The 22120-nt window shown below is 41.9% G+C and overlaps 2 protein-coding genes across 3 annotated transcripts in view; one reads left to right on the forward strand and one right to left on the reverse strand.

Moving 5' to 3' along the window:
• The window catches only part of PTTG1 (PTTG1 regulator of sister chromatid separation, securin), a 232855-nt gene extending 220247 nt beyond the window's left edge, over positions 1–12608 (reverse strand). The window contains exon 1 of the mRNA XM_044082495.1: positions 12484–12608. The gene's annotated coding sequence lies outside the window, so the exon portion shown is untranslated. The remainder of the gene's footprint in view (positions 1–12483) is intronic.
• Positions 12609–12855: 247 nt separating this feature from the next.
• The window catches only part of SLU7 (SLU7 homolog, splicing factor), a 906055-nt gene continuing 896790 nt past the window's right edge, over positions 12856–22120 (forward strand). Inside the window, exon 1 of one of the 2 annotated variants that reach the window (XM_044084498.1) lies at positions 12856–12931. The gene's annotated coding sequence lies outside the window, so the exon portion shown is untranslated. Of the gene's footprint in view, positions 12932–13020; positions 13177–22120 lie in introns of those variants that run through there. The other variant, XM_044084499.1, reaches the window with a different exon arrangement.

Consider the following 22120-nt stretch of genomic DNA (forward strand, 5'->3'; position numbering starts at 1 on the left):
ACTGCCCGCAGTAAGGCAAAAGCGAGAGCATCCATGGGACCGGATGGTGTCCCCGGCTGTGTGCTTCATGAACTCAATGAGGAATTAAACCCACAGTTAGGACAGCTGTTTAATCTTAGCCTCACCTCAGGATACGTACCCAAGGAGTGGCGCACGGCGACTGTGGTCCCACTTCATAAGGGCGGTGCCTCCACAGACCCTGGAAATTACCGCCCCATTAGCTTGACAAGCCTTATCTGCAAAGCCATGGAGAGGATCATAATGGAACTCAAATAAAGACATAGGGAACTTGCAGACTTTGGATCCAACTCAGTTTGGCTTTGTCAAAGGCAGATCCTGCCTCTTAAACTTGGTTGACTTTTTCGAGACAGTCACCAAGGCCATTGATGAGGGAAAGGCAGTCCATACAGCCTACCTCGACCTGGCAAAGGCCTTCACACAATACCCCACTCAGGTATCATCGAAAAACTCATCAGCTTGAATGTAAACCCATACATCACAAGATGGGTTGCAAACTGGCTAAGTGACAGAACCCACAGGGTCAGAGTTGCTGGAGCCATGTCAGACTCAAAGCCTGTCACAAGTGGTGTCCCACAGGGCTCAGTCCTGGGTCCACTCTTGTTCGGCATCTACTTTTCTAAAGTACAAGCAAACACAGGAGGGTTATGGCTGACAAAGTTTGCAGATGACTGCAAACTGGGCGCCATAGTCGAAAACACATCTGACACAGATATCCTCCAGAAGGGCCTCACAGAAATGGATAACTGGTGCCAGAGCCATGGCCTGAAGTTAAACGCCAAAAAATGCATAGTCATACCTTTTGGGAAAAACAAGGCTACCCCTAGCTACCATATAGGTGGCAATCCACTGAGCACAGAAAAAATCAGAGATCTGGGGACCCAGGTTGACAGTAGCCTTTCGTTTGACACTCATGTTGCTAAAGTAGTTAGGAAAACCTATATCACCCACCTGATCATGAAGGGATTCACATCTAGATCAAGGGAGGTCATCGTCGCCCTGTACTCATCACTTATTAGACCTATGATTGAGTACAATGCCCCGTTCGGAATGTATCTGACCAGACACCTGCTGCAGCTTGAAAGGCCCCAAAAGTTCCTCACCAAAAGGATAAAGGGTCTCAAAAATATGTCTTATGCTGCCCGACTGAAAGAACTCCAGCTCTATTCAGTCTCATACCGCTTGCTCAGAGGTGACCTGTGCCTGACATATAAGGCCATGTCAAACCCAGATTTGATGAATATGCTTCACCTCAAAAAATCTAGATCCCTCAGAACCACAAGGGCGGAGACTTAAACCTTGACACGGTTATAAATAGAACGTGCTGGAGGGACAGATTCATCACCCAGAGACTCCCTATGCTGTGGAACAAAATCCCGGTACATGTGAGGCAGAGCACCTCTCTGGTCTTGTTCAAGAGGAATCTTGACCAATGGATGGGAGATTGCAGATATACCCCAGGGATTACTTCAGCGTCACTGCTTGACAGAGGCACAGCAAAATGATAGGCAGAGTTTTTATTCAAACTAAAGGGGTGGCGAAAGCCACACAACTATGGGCTAGGCTTATAAATGCCCTTGGGCAGATAGCCTAGTATGAACCTATGAACCTATGAACACTGCAAGAAAACTAACCTCAGCCCACCCACTACCAACCCTCAGACTCTCCCTACAACACAAAACACTAATACCCCATTACAAGATTTAGATCCACCACTGCTGTACCTTGAAGGTGAACTGGCTTAAGCTAAACGTGTACTCCTATGTCCTCAAACTATGGAGACGTAAAAAACTTGACTCAGAATAACCAGCATTTTAACCACACTGTCATGGTCAGACTTTCTACAATAGGTATATGCTACTAAGGTAGCAGATTTAAATGTAAATGACATCTGCTGGAGATTTTCTCCCTGGGCCTCCAATAAAAATGGGCACAACCTGAAGTAGTTTCCTAGTCAAAGAAAAAAATCAATACAACACTAGGTATAGCTGATCCTGCAGAACTACCCATCTTACATGGCCTGTCAAATACTGCATTTCACAATGCATCACATTAAAGCAACATTACACCACCCCATACATTGCAACTTGTTACAGTTATGGAGTTCACAGTAAATTACTAGGCCATGGAGTTCACAGTAAATTACTAGGCCAAGAGCTTAAGAGCCCTTATAAGCCTAGCCAATATAACCAGACTTCACCAAATATATGGCTGCCAGGGGTAAGAGTGCCACGGATCTATACCTCCAAGTATCTTATAGACTGCCCCTGTAAGAAGGGACAGATGCTAACCCAGGTGTAAGTTTGCAATTCCCCCATATACGGATCCAAACTGCATTTGAAAAGGGCCAAGAAAGGGCTCTGCTCAACATACAGGAAGCCTGTTCCAAAGAAAGGAAAAGCTCAAAGACAACTCTCCAGCAGGTTTTGTTTGAGCAGCTGATGAAGTTTAGATCCAAATCTGATGACTCTCATGCTGTTTGAATTGCAGATGTATAGCAGCTCTCACTGACAATTTAGGAATGCCTTGTATGGCAGGCATAGTCACCTTAGTTGGTGGAGTGTAAAGTGACAGGGCTTTTAGTCCATCTGCACAGGACAGGTTTAAATCTGATAATCTTGTGAGGAAACTGAGTCAAGTGCCATTTGGCATGAATGTTGTACTCTTATTGGTCTAATGAGGCCAAGCAAAAGGGATACTACAAATTTCCTTGGATCTATGTGCCATACCTTTAGTTTTACCACACAGGACTTCCTCAGTGTGGACACAAAGTTCAGGCTGTGTACCAAGATCTCACCAGTCTACTCCTAGGTGTGTAGAACTTGCAGAATTATTTTACATTCCAAAGAGCATGGCAATACATGGTCTCACATTTAGTTTTAGGCCATTGTTCTGACACCATTCATTTGTAAGATCTAGAGCCCTCCTGAAGGATATCTACATAGTTGGGGATTCAGTAATTGCCTCCAGTTTGCAGCAGTCAAACAGTTATCTAGAGGCCAACAGTAACCTTGACTTCACAGAAGCCAATTATGAGCAGGAGTGGTCCCAGCACTGAGTCCTGTGGCACACCACTATTAAATGGCCTCTTCTTGGATCTGGATTAACCACACGTGTCCTGTTATTGAGCTAACAGGTCTATTCTTCTGGTAACAGATTTATTCCCCAATTTTGTGAATTTATAATATCAAAGTAGGGAACAGTGTCCAGTGCCTTGCCCAGGTCATCAAGTCCAGTGTTTGGAGGTTTCCTATATCTTGTCAGGTTCATGATTTTCTTTCCATAACCTTACATTTAAGGCTAGTCAAACCGCATGAGTCTAATTTTCTGGGTCAGTAGATGCCCCGCCCTCTTTATGCAGAGAGATTGACTGTCACTGTCTTTCACTCTACTGGGAAGGAAGCCAATCAGGAGGCTGTGGTTAGAGATCCAATAGCCTAATAAGTTCTGATTTAAGCAGTTTAAAAGATCCAACCTTGTATACTGTCCAGCCCCAATGAAGCAGGAGCAGTTTGAGAAAGTAGAGTGGTGGAGAGTATTTCTTGGGGGGAGAACTGGGGGGTGATGAGAAGGTGAAATTTCAGCCGAATTTGGCCAGAAGATTCGCTATGTATTCTGGCCAAGTATAGGTGATTCCATCTAAAACCAATTCCACAGATTGTTGGGTGTCATTCTGAAGACGAGGCCACAACCAAATCATCCTTGATTTTGGAAGCCCACAACCAAATCATCCTTATTTCCCCGATTCACTTGTTTAGACTAATGGACTAATGGGATAATGTACCCTGGAAGTTAATTTTGTGTTAAGGGGTGGGAAAAGACCTATTTTACCTTTATTTCAAAAGGAGACCACTTTGTGATCTGATCTTACCAGTGAAGACATCATGGGGGGGGGGGGTACAGCACTCCCCAATTTATGATTACCAGATTTAGGATTTGTTCCCCTAGTGCAAGTGTAGACTTAACTGCTCCATGGCATTTAAATTTTCAAAGTTAAGAAATCTTTGGGCCTGCATGTTCATTTATGGCTCAAAGGAGAAGTTACAAGTCACCCAAGATTATGGTATTGGGTTGCATGGCAGACAATTCCCACAACTTCAGATACGATACATGGTTTCCTGGTTCATGGTGGGGGACCTGTAGCTAGCAAGGACAGGGTAACTGCTTTCCCCCCCCATGGTTAGTTGGACATGAAATAGCTCAAGCATATTATAGTGTTTGATCACATTGAGGTGTGCTTATCCTTTATGCAGTTAGTGCCAACAACCCACTGAACATGAAAGAGCAAAAGGTACTGGTGTAAGACAGGAAAGGCATTACAGCCATACACTGCCCAAGTGATTTCCATAGCTTTGAACCAAGGTTCAGTAACTGCATAGACATCAGCATTCGCCAGGCTGAGGACAGCTTCCATGAGTGCAGTTTGAGACTCCTGGCATTGAGCAATGGCACATTTAGCTTCATTTAACTTCTCCCAAGGAGCATTTATTATGTTGGTAAACTTATTTGTTGGGTGCAATGAATGATGAGTCACTGACATGTTGCTGTTTGTCTCAGAGACTCTAGTTTCCCATGCCAGTATACACAACTACTCACAATGTATTTAAGAATTAAGTGGTCTGTATACATAAAGCAATTGTTATATTGCCACAGGATAAACCATGCCCACTGAGCGGGATGTAGAAGAGGCAGGAAGAGTGCCCATCCATGGCTGGGGTCCCCAATATGTATTTGCACGAAACAAGTGGAGGGCATCTAATAAGTCAAGGGAAGGGCGATTACAGAACCAGTGATATTGCCAAGCACACAAACCAGATGCTCACCGAGCATCAGTAGCCCTGGGTGCTATAAGCGAAGGCAAATCTAAATAGTCCTAACTAAATGCTGATCACCACACAAATTAAGTGCCCAGTGAATAATGCAGGGCTGTGGTTCAACTTCTGGTGACTGTATATGAGACACCAATAACAGTTTCTGCATGAAGAGCAGCTTCAAGCAAAAAACATATCTTGCACCAACTAAGGCCAATCAGGTAACCACACAATGAGCTTTCTAACAGCAGTGCCCAGCTCAGAAAAGGTAAAAAAGGTAAAACTATATAGTGCAGGACAGCAGCCTACACAGCACTTCATCCTGCCTTCATCCAGAATGCTTCCAACAAGTGGCCAAGCTTTTGGTGTCATACAAAGGGGATCCAGTATCTGCCTGGGAAGACTAGATAGACAAACCAAGATGCTTTGCCAGAGATTGTCTGCACCCATCACCTGTGGGATTCAGGTTACTGGGTAAAGCTCTTGCCACCCCTATAGCGCTTTTTTTTAGGCAAGGTTCAAAGGACAAAACCACCACCGCAACAGATACAAACATGCAAAATCTGAAGGCAATGCTACTCAATTCTAGAAGTCTAAACCTCAAAATGCACTCGAGGGACTCCTAAAGATAGAGAGCATAGATATCTGTGTAGTAACAGACACCTGGTTCAAGGCTCCAGAGAGCACCCCTGTACTACTAACACCCTGGATCAACTAATCCATTGTCCCACCAGGGGCTCAGATATCCTAGACCTGGTCAATACCAACATGGGAGATAAATGCTCCACACCAGTAACTTCATGCTACTGAAGTCAGAAGTGAAACTTCATGACACCCATGCAGAAGGGATCTGAAAGCTCAACTGCCGAATCCTACACTAACTAGCACATCCACTCATGCATGAATCATGCCATCCCAAATAGGACCAAGATGCTCTCCTCCAAAGGAAGCCAATATGGTGGCCACCTGCTATAAACAAACTATACAACAGAAGGACAAAACTGTTGCAGAAAAGAGGAACATCCCAGGATGCAAAACACTCCCTCACCAGCCTCACTAAGAAACAGAGATTCCCTCAAAATCCTCAAAAGCTAGTTACGAAAATAAAATTGCCAAAGATTCCAAAGACAGCCACAAGGCACTCTATAGTTATGTCAAGAATCTAAATGGCAATGCTCAGATCTGCTCTGAGCTACAACAGAATGGCATTAAATATACTGATCCCAAGGATATTGCCAATATCCTAGCAGATCGATTTAATGCAAGCTTGCAAGCTTCACCCCCCCCCCACCCCCTAAAGGGCCCATCTCAGTACCAAAAAAAAAAAAAAATAGAGGAATTCCAGCAATCACAGCCACACAGGTAGAAACTGCACTCTCCAAAGCTAAGAATACAGCATCCATGGGACAGAATGACATCCTGGGCTGTGTACTACATGAACTACAAAATTAACTGGCACCTCACCCAAGTGGCATGTTTAATCATAGCCTCACCTCAAGCTTGATGCCCACTGAGTGGCACAGCTACAGTTATCCCACTCCACAAGGGGGGGGGATCCACCTTGGATCCTGGAAACTACCACCCCATCAGTCTGACTAGCCCGATCTGCAAGGGCATGGAACGCATTATCATGAACTTGACATTGGCAACCTTCAAACACTGGACCCCACCCAGTTTGAATTTGTGAAGGGCCAATCTTGCCTCCTGAACCAGATTGACTTCTTTGAATCTGGTCTCCAGAGCTGTGGATGAGGGCAAGGTGGTCCACACAGCTTATCTGGACCTCAGCAAGGCCTTTGACACCATCCCCACTCTAGAATCATAGACATGCATCTGGAGCATTTCTCCCCGGGCCTCTGCTGAAAAAAGGCTCTGGAACCTAGTCGGACATTCCTGGTCAACAAATGTTAAAAAAAAATAAAAAAATAAAAAAACTTACCAAGCTGGGCATAAATTCCTAGGTCACTTAATGGGTTGCCAACTGGCTTATTGACAGAACCCAGACTGTCAAAGTAGCCGACTCCAACAAGTGGAGTACCTCAGGGTTCAGTCCTGGGACCCCTCTTATTTGGCATCTACTTCTCTGAAGTAGAGGCCAACACCAAGGGACTCTGGCTAACACTGCAAACAGAGCCATTATTGAATCCCCAAATGATGTGGATATTCTACAAAAGGGACTTACAGAAACTGGATGCCTGGTGCCAGAGCCATGAGCTCAAGCTTAATGCTGGTGAATCTGGGAATCTTGAGGCAATGTTACAACTGCCTCATGTACACAAGACAACCCTCTCCTCCCAACAAATTCCAACACGCGAGACATGTGAGATGCAACCATATAGCCAAACAGGAGGCTATGCTCTCTCAACTCAGTACCGGCATAACCAGTCAGGAGGAGAAGGAAACCACACTCACTACAATTCCAGTCTCAGACCTACCACAACAGCAAACCACACAAACATACTCGGAGGCTCTAAATACAAATCTGCCCAAGCAGCAGAGACCTCCAAAGCAGACTCAAGCAACCACTACCCCAAAACAAAACACGTGCAACACATAGCTCACAAAGCCAGTGTGCCGAACAGTCACAGCGCTTAAGGCTAAACACACCTGATACACTAAACACACCTGATACACTTGTAATAGGTGACTTGTAATAGGTGACTTGTCAAGCACACTGACGTCCCGCTCACCAGGCTGAACAAGAAAGTCACAGTGAGCTGCCTGTTGGGCACTAGGATCCACCACATAAGCACTCAGGTCAGTCCAAGCCAAGTACAAATTACTCATTGTCCATGCTGGTGTGAATGACCTGAGATGTACCTCCCTGGACTACATGAAGAGACAGAGAAGCTCTCAGAGTATGTAGCCCAGGCCGGTATGACCCTGACCTTGAGTAGCATCTTAGCCTCACCAAGAATGATGCCACAATACGAAGACAAGATTATCAATTTCAACAATTGGCTTAAGTATTGGTGTCATTCAAAGGAGGGCGGCCACGGTGGTGCAGTGGTTAGCATTGCTGCCTCACAGCAAGAGGTTCTCCGGTTCGATCCTCAGCTGGGGTGCCTTCTGTGCGGAGTCTGCATGTCCTCCCTGTGGTCGCGTGGGTTTCCTCCGGGTGCTCCGGTTTCCTCCCACATCCCAAAGACATGCTGCAGGTGGATTGGACACTCTAAATTGGCCCTAGGTGTGCGTGTGAGTGTGCCTTCTATGGAAGGTTGGGCGCCGGGCTGGCAACTCGACACCGTAAAACTCCACTGCCATTCAATGTGCGGACAAGTGATCCGCTGTGGCGACCCCTAACCGGGAAAAAGCCGAAAGAAGAAGAAGAAGATTGGTGTCATTCAAAGGGGATCCAATGCCTGTCAGCCTGGGATGACATGCTCGACAAGCCACGATGCTTCACTAAGGACGGCTTGCACCTGTCACCATTGGGCTTTCAGATATTGGCAAAGGCTCTTGCCACCCCCATAGTGCCTTTTTTAGGCAAGGCTCAAAAGACAAACCCACCTCCATAGTTTCTTATCCCTTGTGATGCCCAAGTAATGCTACTCAACGCCAGAAGTCTAAACCTCAAGATGCACACACTCAAAACTCTCTAACATGGAAAACAGATATCTGTGCAGTAACAGAAACCTGGTTCAAGGCTCCCGAGAGCACCCCAGCACTATAAGGTTATACCTCATACGATGCTTTTCGGCCCCAAAACTTGGACCGAACCACAAAAGGAGGGGGGAGTATCAATATTCGTCAGATATCCACACTTCCAGGTTGGTGGCACAGCACAAAGCATCAGAGACTATCCATGTGCAACTAACAGTGGGTAAAACTGCCTTCCAGTTTATAGCCTGCTACAGACCACCCTCCCAAACCCAGGAACCCCACTCTGCCTTCCTGAGAACACTAAAAAATATGAAGATCTCCAAACACCATTATATTGGGCAACTTCAACTACCCAAACAAACTGGGAGCATTACTCTAGCTCCAACACCCTAGCCCAAAGGTTCCTAGAATTTATAAACTCAAATGCTATGGAACAACTTGTTACCACTCCCATAAGAGGGGGAAAACATACTGGACCTGATCAACATGGGGGCTCTATGCTCCAGACCAGAAGTGTATCCCTCACTGGTAAGATCAGACCATAAACTAATTACACTGGATATTCACATCCCGACCCCACCCTCTGCCCAGAAAACCAGAGTGAAAAACTTCTCTAAAGCAAATTTCACACTCCTCAAAACAGAGGTGGAATCCTTCAAAGCCCCCAGGCCTGTGGAAACTACGGCCCAGACCACAGAATCCTTTTATAAACGCATTCTATGAACACCTTCAGGAATGCATGGATCATGCAATCCCAAATAAACCAAGACCCAATCCTCCAAAGGCAGGCGTCCTGTCTGGTGGACCCCAGCCATAAAGAAACTAAACAATAGAAGGAGGAAACTACTACATGGAGCAAAATCCCAAAAAGGGAAGGCATCTGATCATTATTAGCAAAAAACTACGGGCACTCATAAAATAGTCTAAGGCCAGCTTAGAGAGAAAAATTTCACAGGATACCAAGGATAATCACAAGGCTTTCTTTTAGTTATGTTAGGAAACTGGGTGGGAATTTCCAGGTATGCTCAGAATTAGTCCAAAATGACAAAAAATACACCGAACCCACAGACATTGCCAACATCCTAGCCGAAGTTCAGCGCAACCCCCCCCCCCTCCCCACCAAAAGGGCAAATATCTATCCCAGCAGAGTGCTGCCCCCCTGACATCTCAGATGCTCAGGTAAGAGCCACCCTCTCCAAAGCAAACACAGCATCAATGGGACCAGACTGTCCCTGGCTGTGTCCTACATGAACTCCAAGAAGAGCTAAACCCAAACATAAATCTCAGCCTTACTACAGGATATGTACCCAAAGAGTGGCGTACAGCAACAGTGGTCCCTCTCCTCAAAGGTGGTGCCTCAATGGATCCTGAAAACTATCACCCCATAAGCCTGACTAGCTTGGTCTGCAAAGCTATGGAAAGGATTATCATGGACCTCAAAGATATTGGGGACCTACAGAGACTGGATCCTACCCAGTTCGGCTTTGTTAAGGGCAGATCCTGCCTCTTAAACCATCGATTTCTTTGAAATCGTCACCAAGGACATTGACTAGGGGAAGGTGGCCCACACAGCCTACCTGGACCTCGCAAAAGCCTTAGATACAATACCCCACTCGGGCATTATAGATAAGCTCACCAGCTTAAATATAAAGCCCTTTGTCACTAGATGGGTTGCAAACTGGCTCAAGGACAGAACCCACATGGTTAGAATTGCTGGAGCCATGTCCGACTCCAAACCAGTTACAAGTGGCGTCCCACAAGGCTCAGTCCTGGGACCTCTTGTTCGGTATATATTTCTCGGAGGTACAGGCAAACACGGAAGGACTGTGGCTGACCAAGTTCGCAGATGACTGCAAACTAGGCGCCATAATAGACTCTCCAGCCGACACAAGCATCCTACAAAAGGGCCTCATAGAAACAGACAACTGGTCCCAGAGCCATGGCCTCAAGCTAAACGCCAAAAAGTGTATAGTCATCCCCTTAAGCAAAAACAAAGTGCCCACAAGTTACCACATAGGTGGTAATCTATTAAGTACAGAAGTAGTAATTAGGGACCCAAGTTGATAGCAATCTCTCATTTGAAAACCACGTGCCCAAAGTGGTTGGAAAAATATAGCCCACCTAATCATGAAGGGATTCACATCTAGATCAGGGGAGGTCATAGGTTAGTATACTGTGCCTCTGTAATAGTGACATAGTAGTGATACCCAGGGTAAAAAAAAAAACGATCTCAGATTCCTCTTGGAAGAGAGTGTGGCTTGAGGTCTTTACTCATCCCTCATCAGGCCCATAATTGAGTACAATGCCCCTTTTGGGATGTACCTTACCAGACCCCTGCAGCAACTGGAAAGACCCCAAAAGTACCTCACCAAGAGGATCAAAGGGCTCAAACAGATGCCATATGCTGCCCGGTTAAAGAAACTTCAGCTCTACTCAGTGGCATACCACCTTCTCAGAGGCGATCTGTGCGCCATGTCCAACTTGGAATTAATGGACATGCTGTACCTCAGAAAATCCAAGTCCCATCGAGCTACACGCTCGAGAGACTTGAACCTCAGCACTGAAATAAATAGGACATGCTGGAGGGACAAATTCATAACCCAGAGGCTCCCTTCACTCTGGAATAAAATCCCAGTCCAGGTTAGGCAGAGTCCCTCATTGACTCTCTTCCAAGAGGAATCGGAGATCGTTGGTTTACCCTGGGTATCATGTGTCACTATTAGACAGAGGCACTGTATACTAACCTCGAAAAAGGGCATAGCAAAATTCATTTAAAATGGGTGGCGAAAGCCAAACACACTCTGGCTAGGCTTATGAATGCCACAAGTTTAGCCTTAATAAGAGTAATAACAGTGTTTATGAGTTAACTGTTTGCAAAGTTAGTTTTACACAGAAGTAAGACTGCTGCTTTCTACTGAAACAGTAGACCAGAGCGTGAAAGTGCGTTTTTTATGAAAGAACACGAGCTGCTTATGTCTCTGCCTCGTCAGTTATCATTGTATTTATTAATCACAAATGTATTGCGTAAAGTCACTGCAGAGGGACTAGATAGAATTGCAGATGCACTTGCTAGACCGTACTTCTCTAAAATATATTAGTTTCCGTTTTATGTAGGATGCACTTGCTAGTAGTTTTGTAAAATGTATTCTATTCCAGATTCAACTACACTGTTGTCCAAATTCTGTTTGATGCTAACCAGGTCACGTTTATTCATAGTAAAACTATGAATTACAGGGAAACGTAGAGTAGTGGGCGGGGTTTGGGCGGTCCTTGCTTCTGCGCACCTGGTGGGGGTAATGTACTACAAAACCGTATAATGAATGTAAACGGTATGCAATATGTATTGATATCTTTCCCCGGGCCTCCGCTAAAAATGGACACGTATCCAAAAATATAAAATAAAAATGCCAAGCAACACGACACGATTAAAAACGTTTGTCAAGACAGTGGAAATGAACAGTCTCGGTGCTGGATACCGCCTAGACTACCATTATTTAGAGCAGAAATTATTACCAGCATATTTAAAAGATATCAATAGAAAGATTACAGCCCCCGATAATACTAATACCGGCTAAAGACTGCCTACACATGACAGCAGCACTTAAACACACAAAGTTACTAATCGCAGCTTTACAGCAAAATACAGTAACTGTTGACAACCAAGTAGCTACAGACAAGAATGTCTACAGATAAGTACAAGTCTAATGACAGTTTTGTTAAGCAAGAAACATCCTTATTGAATTATCACTCATAACAAAAACAATCGAAACCAGCAGTTCGCTCAGCGATTCAGCCATAAAAGTTATCGTCCTGGTATTAACAAAGAAACTAACTAGATAGACTAAGAGATCCTTATACGTAGTAGCACCTTCAATTAAAACGCAACAGTAGTTTTTGTAATGAGTCTGCACGTACTTGATCCCAAAGACTTCATATAAGACAACTAAATATATGAACTTTCGACAAACTATCTTCTCGAAAAAAAAAAAAAACAAGAAGTACAAGAGACCGCGATTAAAAATAAATACAAAAAGCCCAACATAACACTCACCAAATAATTTAAAAAGAAGACAATAATCAAATCAATAACCAATTCAATTTCTTCCGAAAAATTATATTCAAACAACTTTTGTGTATGGCTTTTGAATATAGTGTTGCTCCTTTTGATTGGTTGGTCGTTACCAAAGGTCTTTACCGGTTAAAAATGGGGGACTATTCTTCATTCAAAACAATTTCACATATTATTTAGTTAAAGCGATAACTTGTAGATAATACGATTTTAACATTTTGGTCTTATAGCAAACTTCATAAAATAATGTCTTAATCGTTTAATGAAGAGGTATTAGTCAGTATGTTTATGCAAAGTACCCGCCCTAAAAAATGTCAACAAAGGCTTGGTTTGAGCGACCTTCTGGCATTTCCTTGTTGCATGGAATTGTGGGATGGGTTCACCTTTGAGAAGTAAACATGGATTAGAATTGCGAAGTAGGACTGTTGCGGTACATTTTATTTATTTTCTTATGTGACATAGTTTATCTTGTTCACAGCTGTGAGAGAGGCAGCAAAGGGCTAGTCTTGTATGGGAGGCTAGTTAGCCACAGGACTGCTCTTTTGGGAAACTGTTTTACGTAATTGCATTGTCACTATAGTAAAGTCATGTTCAGGTTGTAATAGAAATTAGTCTGGCGGTACCTGCCAAACCTGGATTTTGCAAGAGAACGTGAATCCTGAGCTGATATCAGGTGTACGTGTAAACATGTATTATCACTTGCATTTATCATTGTGTGAAACCGGCAGCCTTCTTAGTTATAGTTGGTAAACGTGCATTAACAACCGCTCCTAGCATCTTTCAAACCTCTTTACGAGAGTACGTCTCTTCGTTCTGGAACTGCTCTTGCACCAAGCCCCCCCCATTCTGACTACCTCTACTTCCCGAATATACTTCTGTCTGTCCCAAAATTAACATTATCCTACAAAATATCTTGAGATAACCCAATTGTTTGTTTGGCAGAAGTTTTGTAAAACGTTAAACGTCAGCCTTTCTTTGTTATATTTTTGTCTCACTTTGTAAATTGTTTGTATTACCTGTGACTAATTAATAAAAAATAAGTTTCATATTACTTTAACGTAATTGTTTAATGCTTTTGTATGTTCATGTTTATTGTGGAGTCTTTCTCCTCGGGCTTCCACTGTAAATTGGCTCTTATTAGCCCACTGGACTATTCTGGTAAGCAAATGCTAAAAACTATGTGGGAGCGATTAGGTTTGTTGCTTAACAGCAAGAGGCTCTCCAGTTCGTTTTTCGGCAGGGGTGCTTTCTGTGCGGAGTCTGCAAGTCCTCACTGCGGTTACCTGGATTTCCTCCGGGTGCTCCGGTTTCCTCCCACATTCAAAGACATGCAGTAGGTGGATTAGACACTTTAATTTGCCAATAGATGCAAGTGAATGGTGCGGATGACTTACCATGGCAGGGCTAGCTACCTTGGCTCGAGACGATTGTCACTGTTGAAGTGACACCCGACCCCATGTGCAGAAATTGGAAAAAAAAGTAGAGGATGGATGAAAACATAATGAATTGTAACTCAAAATTGTTTTCATAACTGAATTTAGCGCGATTGTATAAAACAGTATGCATGGTTTGGAGAGCTCCTTACCCTTTCACTTGTACTCGTTTTCTTCCTCTGTTTGCTAGTTTTTTGATCCATTGTTCTGGTGCACTGTATTTGTAACTTCTGTCTGTTACTTTAATACGGTATATTCTGTATTTGTAGTAGTGTGTTGTAGTTGGGCATGATGATGACCCGTTACTGTCATTTACTAAGTAGAAGACAAAGTTTACCAGTAATCCTTGTATATGACAGTGTTATGAAACTGTATATGTGTTATTTGCTGTACTTTGTAGTACAGTGCTGCTGATGTTTTTTTCTTTTTGCTTGTTTAGTTCATGTATAGTGTAACAAATGTACAGAATATCAAAATCATGTTGGCACTATGAACATAATGTATGAATGCCTTCAACTCTAGATAGTTTCTCAATTCCCACGTCAACTTTCATAGTACCTGGTGTATTCCTGTGTGTATGCAAGGTTCCGTGTTGAAATTGTGTTCTTGATGTGGATTTTAGTAGAGCCTGAATATCTGAGACCTTTCTTCCAGAACACTGTTGTGAATGGGCTTTCTGTGGTTGGAATTTGTGTTTAAGAAATTAAACAAGTTAATATATTAATCTTGGATCCCTCCAGCTGTGGTCTGTTTCTCCTGGCAGTGCTGACTGTAAGCTTTACCTTGTTTACTGACAATTTTAGGTAGCCTAGTTTGCTAAAAGTAGCATGTGTGCTTCCAGTAATAATGTGGTACTCAAACTAAGTAGTAAGAAAACATTTAGTGCAATGTTAATATTAGTTTCAGTGGTGTTTGGTAGTGCGAGGAGTCCTAATAAAGTTGTTCTGTTTTGCTATACGACTCTGAGATAAAGTAAAAAAATATACTATAAATACATTGGAATTTCTAAATGCATCGCTATGAGAAAATACAGTAAACAATTTTAGATTTCTAAAGGAAATTGTTAGTGCTCCATTTAACATCGTGTACTAATCTGTAAGTATGCTTACAAATTGGTGTTATAGAGTTAAAAATTCAGGAAGGGTTATGACACAATATTATGTTAAAGAAGAATCTGAAGATGTTGAGTGAAAGTGTTTTCAGATGTGGTGAAAGCATTTGTATAATAGATTTCGCTCAATTTCTCTAGGTCTGAACAGAGTAACATTTAAGCATTACAAGGTGGGTGAATATGGAAGGGCTTTAGATCGATGAGAATGTCGTGGGAAGACTGCATGAATAATAATGCATTACAGCTTTAGTGTTCATGGCAGAGCTGCCATGGATGAAAACAGTAAGTGTGAATGTGCACGTATGATAATATCCTATATCACTAGGTGGGTTGCAAACTGGCTTACAGGTAGAACCCACAGTGTGAAAATGGCAGACTCAAAGTCAGACTGCTGACCAGTCATGAGTGGAGTCCCACAGGGTTCAGTCCTGGGTCCTCTCCTGTTTGGTATCTACTTCTCTGAAGTCCTGGCCAACACAAAGGGATTCTGAATGACAAAGTTTGCAGACGATTGTAAGTTGGGAGCTATTATTAACTCCCCAGGTGATGTTGAAATTCTACAGAAAGGCCTCACTGAGACCAATGACTTGTGTCAGAACCATGGCTTTAAGCTCAATGCCAAAAAATGTCGTCATCCCCTTTGAGAAAAAGTTGGTTCCCATGAATTGCCACATCGATGGTAGTCCACTGAACACAGAAAGCGTTATTGGAGATCTGGGAACACAGGTTGACAGCTACCTCTCTTTTGACCACCACATTGCCACTGTGGTCAGAAAGTCCTTCTATGTGGCACATCTCATTACTAAGGGTTTTGCATCTAGGAAGAAGGAGGTCATTTTCTCCCTCTGCTCTTCCCTCATTAGGCCAGTCATTGAATACAATGCCCCATTTGGCGTGCACCTCACTACACACCTGCAGCAACTGGAGAGGCCACAAAAGTACCCCACAAAGAGGATCCTAGGTCTTAAACATTTGTCCTATATGGACAGACTCAAAAAAAACCCTAACTATTCTGCATCTCAGATCGCCTACTTAGAGGCAATCTCTGCTTGACTTACAAAGCCATGTCTGACCCAGCTCTGTTAGAAATGCTACATCGAAAGAAATCCCATTCCCTCTGCACCACACGCAGAGACCTCAACCTTATTACCACAATCAACAGAACATGCCGGAGGGACAGGTTCATAACCCAGAGACTGCCCATGCTATGGAATAGGCTTCCCATACATGTCAAGCAGAGCACCTCACTGGCCCTCATCAAGAGAAATCTTGACGAGTGGATGGGAAATAGAAAATTCACCCCAGGGATCACTCCAGTGGCTTTACTCGACAGAGGCACTGGGAACTAAAGTCAGGTGGCACGATGCCAGGATAATCTTTTGGGCTAGGCTTGTAAAGGCTCCAGGGCTATTGGCCTGGTACACACCTATGGACCTATGATAATGCATGCACTGATTTGTAAGATTTGATTGCTGATTGGTTATAGACATAATTTTTAATCTGTTGTTTAAAAATTTAGTTATTTTGCGGATAAGCTGTAGTTTCTTGGGGGAATGTATGGTGCAATGAGGCTGGAATCACTAGTATTGTATTGGTTATTTATTTTTTGTGAAGTAAGACTGATGTCACTAGGAATGGATATAGTTTTCTTTGTGAGCGAGACTGAAATCACTTGGACTGGATTTGCATACTAAGAAATGTTTAGAATGAGTGGCTCACCTGATTAAAAAAACGTAAAAGTAACTATTGTTAAGAAAGCCTATTGTCATACTTGGACAAAGGTAATGGAAGAAGTACTCAGAAATAAGCTGCTAACATCCTTTCAGAAATTTGTTGTGACCACAAACGTATGGTTGCAGAAAAATATTGTGTCAAGTCAAAAGTGTTACAGTTGTACAGTTCAGTTAAAATGAAAGTGTAGAATAGGAGTAGTTGGATGTGTGTTTCCTAGTCTTTACTGAGGACTTTGAAACATTTTTTTTGCAGAAGTCTGATGCAGAAGATCATGAGGAATAGATGTAGGTCAGAATATATTTAAATGGATATAAAATTTTGGCTTCAGTTCGGTGAATGTGGTTGCAGGATTTTACTGTTGAGTAGTAAGCTATCGACTAGCCACCATTATTGCTGCCATTGCAAAAAATTTTAACCTTTTTTTTTAACAATTACTTTTGCTAAGTTTATTGTGATTGTATTACATTTGTGAGCACTTTTATTTTCTTGTAGCAGTTTATTTTGCCTGCTGTTTGTGTCTCGCACTGGCTGGAATTTGTTGTCTTGTCACTGAAGTCTTGTAAAGAGCTTTTTAACCGAGTGTGTTTGGCAGCATTTAGTGTTTAGTTTATAGTATGTAATGCATTAATTAATGGTAAGCTGAAAGACCTGTCTTGTGGCAGTTTTGATATGTTACCTTGAATCAAACCACTACTAATTAATGTGTGTTTATTTATTTTCATTCACATATTATTTGATCATATGAATAGAAGGTCTACAAGAGGTTAGTGAGACCAGCTATGTTATATGGGTTGGAGACAATGGCATTGACAAAGGCAGGAGTTAGAGCTGGATGTGGCAGAGTTAAAGATGTTAAGATTTGCACTGGGTGTGAAGAGGGTGGACAGGACTAGGAATAAGTATATTAGAGGGTCAGCCCAGGTTGGAAGGGATGGAGACAAAGCCAGTGAGACAAGATTACGTTGGTTTGGACATGTGCTGAGGAGGGATGCTGAGTATATTGGGAAAAAGATGCTAAGGATGAAGCTACCAGGTAACAGGAATAGAGGAAGGCCTAAGATAAGGTTTATGGATGTAGTGAGAGAGGACATGCAGGTGGTTGGTGTGACAGAGCAAGATGCAGAGGACAGGAAGAAATGGAAACAGGTGATCCACTGTAGTTACCCCTAACGGGAACAGCTGAAAGAAGATGATGATGAATAATAATAATAAGTTGTTAAAGTTTGGAACTTGTAAATATATTTGCCTAGAGGACTATGTTACATAAACACAATATACCTTATGCGAATGTGCATGTTTTTGCTGTACTGGTGCTGAGACACTTGTGGTGAGCTTAAATTGGAAGTATTTTTTTTTTTCTTTTGTAATGCCATTGTTTAACAAATAGTGAATGCCCTCAAGATGTTTTGAGATCTTTGCAGCTTTGATATATTTTTAAAGAACCAGCTGGATTATTTGATTATTGCTGGATTATAGATTTGGCACAAGATTTTTTTTTTACCTGTACCTTATTGTGTTGTATTTTATTGTTCCATCTACTTTGTGATTCAGCAACCTTTATAATTTATAGTACTAATTGTAAAATTATACATGATTGGATATTATATATTTTAAATCATCATCATCGCAACTGTAGTGCTCTTTCCCGACATGAAACCATACTGCTGATCACTAATCATCACGTCCCTTCTTAACCTAGCTTCCACTACTCTTTCCCATAACTTCATGCTGTGACTGATCAATTTAATCCCTCTGTAGTTACTACAGCTCTGCACATCACCCTTATTCTTAAAAATCAGTACCAAAACACTTTTTCTCCATTCCTCAGGCATCCTGTCACTTTTCAAAATTTCATTAAACAATCTGGTTAAAAACTCCACTGCCATTTCACCTAAACACCTCCATGCTTCCATAGGTATGTCATCTGGACCAACAGCCTTTCCATTCTTCATCCACTTCATAGCTATCCTTACTTCCTCCTTGCTAATCCATTGCACTTCAAGATTCACCATCCCCACATCATCCAACCTTCTCTCCCTCTCATTCTCTTCATTCATCAACCCCTCAAAGTACTCTTTTCATCTGCTCAACATACTCTCCTTGCTTGTAAGTATGTTTCCCTCGTTATCCTTTATCACCTTTACCTGCTGCACATCTTTACTACCACAGCAACAAACAGCTAATCAAATGAAAAAATGAATAAACATTCACTCTGACAAGCTCCTTGTTTTGCTCATGACAATCCGTTCCTCAGGAGCAATAGATAACTGAGTAGAGATGAAATGTTTTACCACCATAACAAGATCATGGCTTGCTTAAGATAATGCGGTAGTAAATCTAACAACTAGACATTTTTAGTAGCCTGTCATAAACATGTTTACAGTAAATCTGAACAATACAGCCCGACTGAGGAGTTATATAAGCCTATACACATAATGATTTATGCTTCAGACCAAGTAAAGCAATCATTACATCATCCTGCATACGAGGAGAATGGTCCAATAAATAACAATTTTTGAACTGCCTGTCTTATTTATATCTAAAGTTTCATCTTAATTAACCAGAGTGCCTTCTGCCTGATTCCACTGCTACAGCTAGTATGTTTCTTTGCACCTGTGATTCCTCTCTAATGTTTACATTCATGCTTGTTTGTATTTTTACAGTGTTTTGAAATGTGTACATTTTTTTTAGCACAGGTTAATATTTTATTTCTCTTAGTGGTATTATTTGGCAAGCCATACTATTTTAACATGTAATCTGTGAGACTATAGTTACCTTTAGTAGTGAAAGTCATGGCTGTGAGGGCACTAAACCTTCACTGCTTCATGTAAAATGAGTTGTTAATGTGATGATGTGAGGTATTGTCATTTGTGCCAGGGAGAATAGAGCCGTGCATGTGTAACACATGCAAGCATAGTTAGCTGGAGTTTTGCAGGGAATTTTGTGTCATTGGTCACTCTGGCTTGTATGGATGCTTGTGTTAAAAATATGTCAACAGTGTTACTGTAACTTATTAAACGTTTATGTTTAAAGAAAGAATTCTGGAAGGGATGAGTAGAAGTTTTTGAAATTGTTCTATAGCTTTCAGTTACTGCAACAGATCTTAGTAAAGCTCTGAGTGTATATTGTACCAGAGTCAGGTGATCAAATGTGATGTCATTCTATAACCAGCACTGAGGGGATGGAACTCACACAGCAGTTTGTTTTGTTTTATTTTCTTTGGAACCTGATATAAATATCTATGACAGTTATTACACTTCAGTTAGTAAGTTCAGTTCAGTTTTAGTTGGAAGCTCGTCACCTTGCCTTGTGGAAGTAAGCAACTCGCATCTAATCTTGCCTTGCTGTATTAATTAAGTTAGCTGAGGAACATGCCTACAAAAATCAGCTGATGCTATTGCTTACCCCGTCTCAATACTAATCAATCGAATCTTAGTAGAAGCTAAAATTCCCACCATCTGGAAAATATCCTATGTAATCCCACTTCACAAAGGAGGCAGCTCTACTGAATTCTCCAATTATAGGCCAATAGCTATACTCTCTCCACTTGCAAAGATTATGGAAAAATGTATTCATAGACAACTCATGCACCACCTAATCCAGAATCACCTTATGGCAGACACTCAGCATGGCTTCCGTCTTCATCACAGCACTACTTCAGCCCTCCTAGCCTTTACCAACACCATAAACCATAATCACAACAATAATTATATATCCTCAGCCCTCTTCTTGGATCTTTCCAAGGCATTAGATATGGTTGATTACCAACTTTTAATCCACACCCTGCAAACATTCTGTCTAGATACTGGAGCCCTTCAGTGGTTTCAATCCTACCTGAATGGTCAACAGCAGGCTGTCCTCTGGCAGAACAAACTCTCTAACCTTCTACCTAACATCCTTGGAGTACCACAAGGCTCTATACTAGGGCCCTTGCTGTTCTCCATCTTCATTAACGATCTTTATACTGTCATCCCAAAAGTCAGCTGCATCCAATATGCTGATGACTCTACTCTGATGTGCTCAGCCACATCTCCAGTAGAGTTATGGTCAGCTACCCAGACCACCTTTAATACAATAGAAAACTGGCTTTCTGAACATCGTCTGATCCTAAATCCCAAAAAAAACTAAAATGCTGTTATTTTCACCTACACGTAGGTCTACCGCTTTCACCTTTACCATAAAATCAAATGATGGCACAATAATCTCCCCTGACCCCTCTACAAAACTATTGGGTGTCATCATAGACAATAATCTAAAATTTGACCTACATGTTAACCAAACTATCAAAACCATCAATAAAAAAACTATGGTCACTTTACAGAATAAAAGCCTTCCTAACAACCTCCAGCTAAAATTGCCATAGCTCGCTCTCACCTTCTTTCAACCCTTCTATATGCATCCCCTCTACTCTCGAATTTAAACAAGACTGTCCTTAACAAACTCTCAGTTTGCTACAACCACATTGCCAGGTTTGCCACTGGGCTGCCTTTTAGGACACATCGTTGCATCAATCTAAATCAGCTTGGGTGGCTTGAACTACCCAGCCTAATCCAGTATAACCAACTGATTATGGCCTATAAAATCTTCTATAATCCGGACAATACTCCTGCACTTAAAAATATTATCACCCCCTATAACAATCCTAGACCGCTTCGATCCTCTAACAAGCTACTAATTCAGACTAGCAAAATTAATAACACAGCCGGTGATTCTCTCTTTGCAAACTCTGTAAGTAAATCCTGGAACTCTCTTCCAGCTGATATTACCTTACTTTCCACCTTAGGTCAATTTAAAACTAGACTCAAACAACATTTGTCACTTAACTGGCTATGTCAATGTATCAAGTCTGGCTAACTCTCTCTAGAATGTGTAAAAATCTGTTAACCAGTTTACTGTGTAATTTAATTTAATCCTGATTTGCGCTCAGGATTATATGTAACCTGTGGAACTTGTTTAACTTGCTTATTTATGTAATCTCTGTAAATAGTCTGTTTGTAATATATAATGCTGTATCTGCTTACCCAAGGAGCTTTTCTCCCCAGGCCTCCGCTGAAAATGGACATGCATCCAGTCAGACTATCCCGGTCAACAAATGTAAAATAAATAAATAAACAGCTATTCTTTAGACAGTAAGGAAATACATTGAGATTAGTTAAGAATTTTTTCCTGCATCTGTTTGTATCTGTCCAACTGTGTTATTGTTATTTCTCCTGTGATTGAAACTGTGTTTATTGTACTTAGATATTTAGTATTCTCATGTTTTCTATTTTATTATTCATTTTTAAATATTTTTATACCTTTCATTGTGGCTGGTCTTTAAGAGAATACTTTTAACATCTTG

The sequence above is a fragment of the Protopterus annectens genome, chromosome 9.part0 (genome assembly GCF_019279795.1).
Source record: "Protopterus annectens isolate FY-2018-M chromosome 9.part0, PAN1.0, whole genome shotgun sequence".
Taxonomy (NCBI): Eukaryota; Metazoa; Chordata; order Ceratodontiformes; family Protopteridae; genus Protopterus; species Protopterus annectens.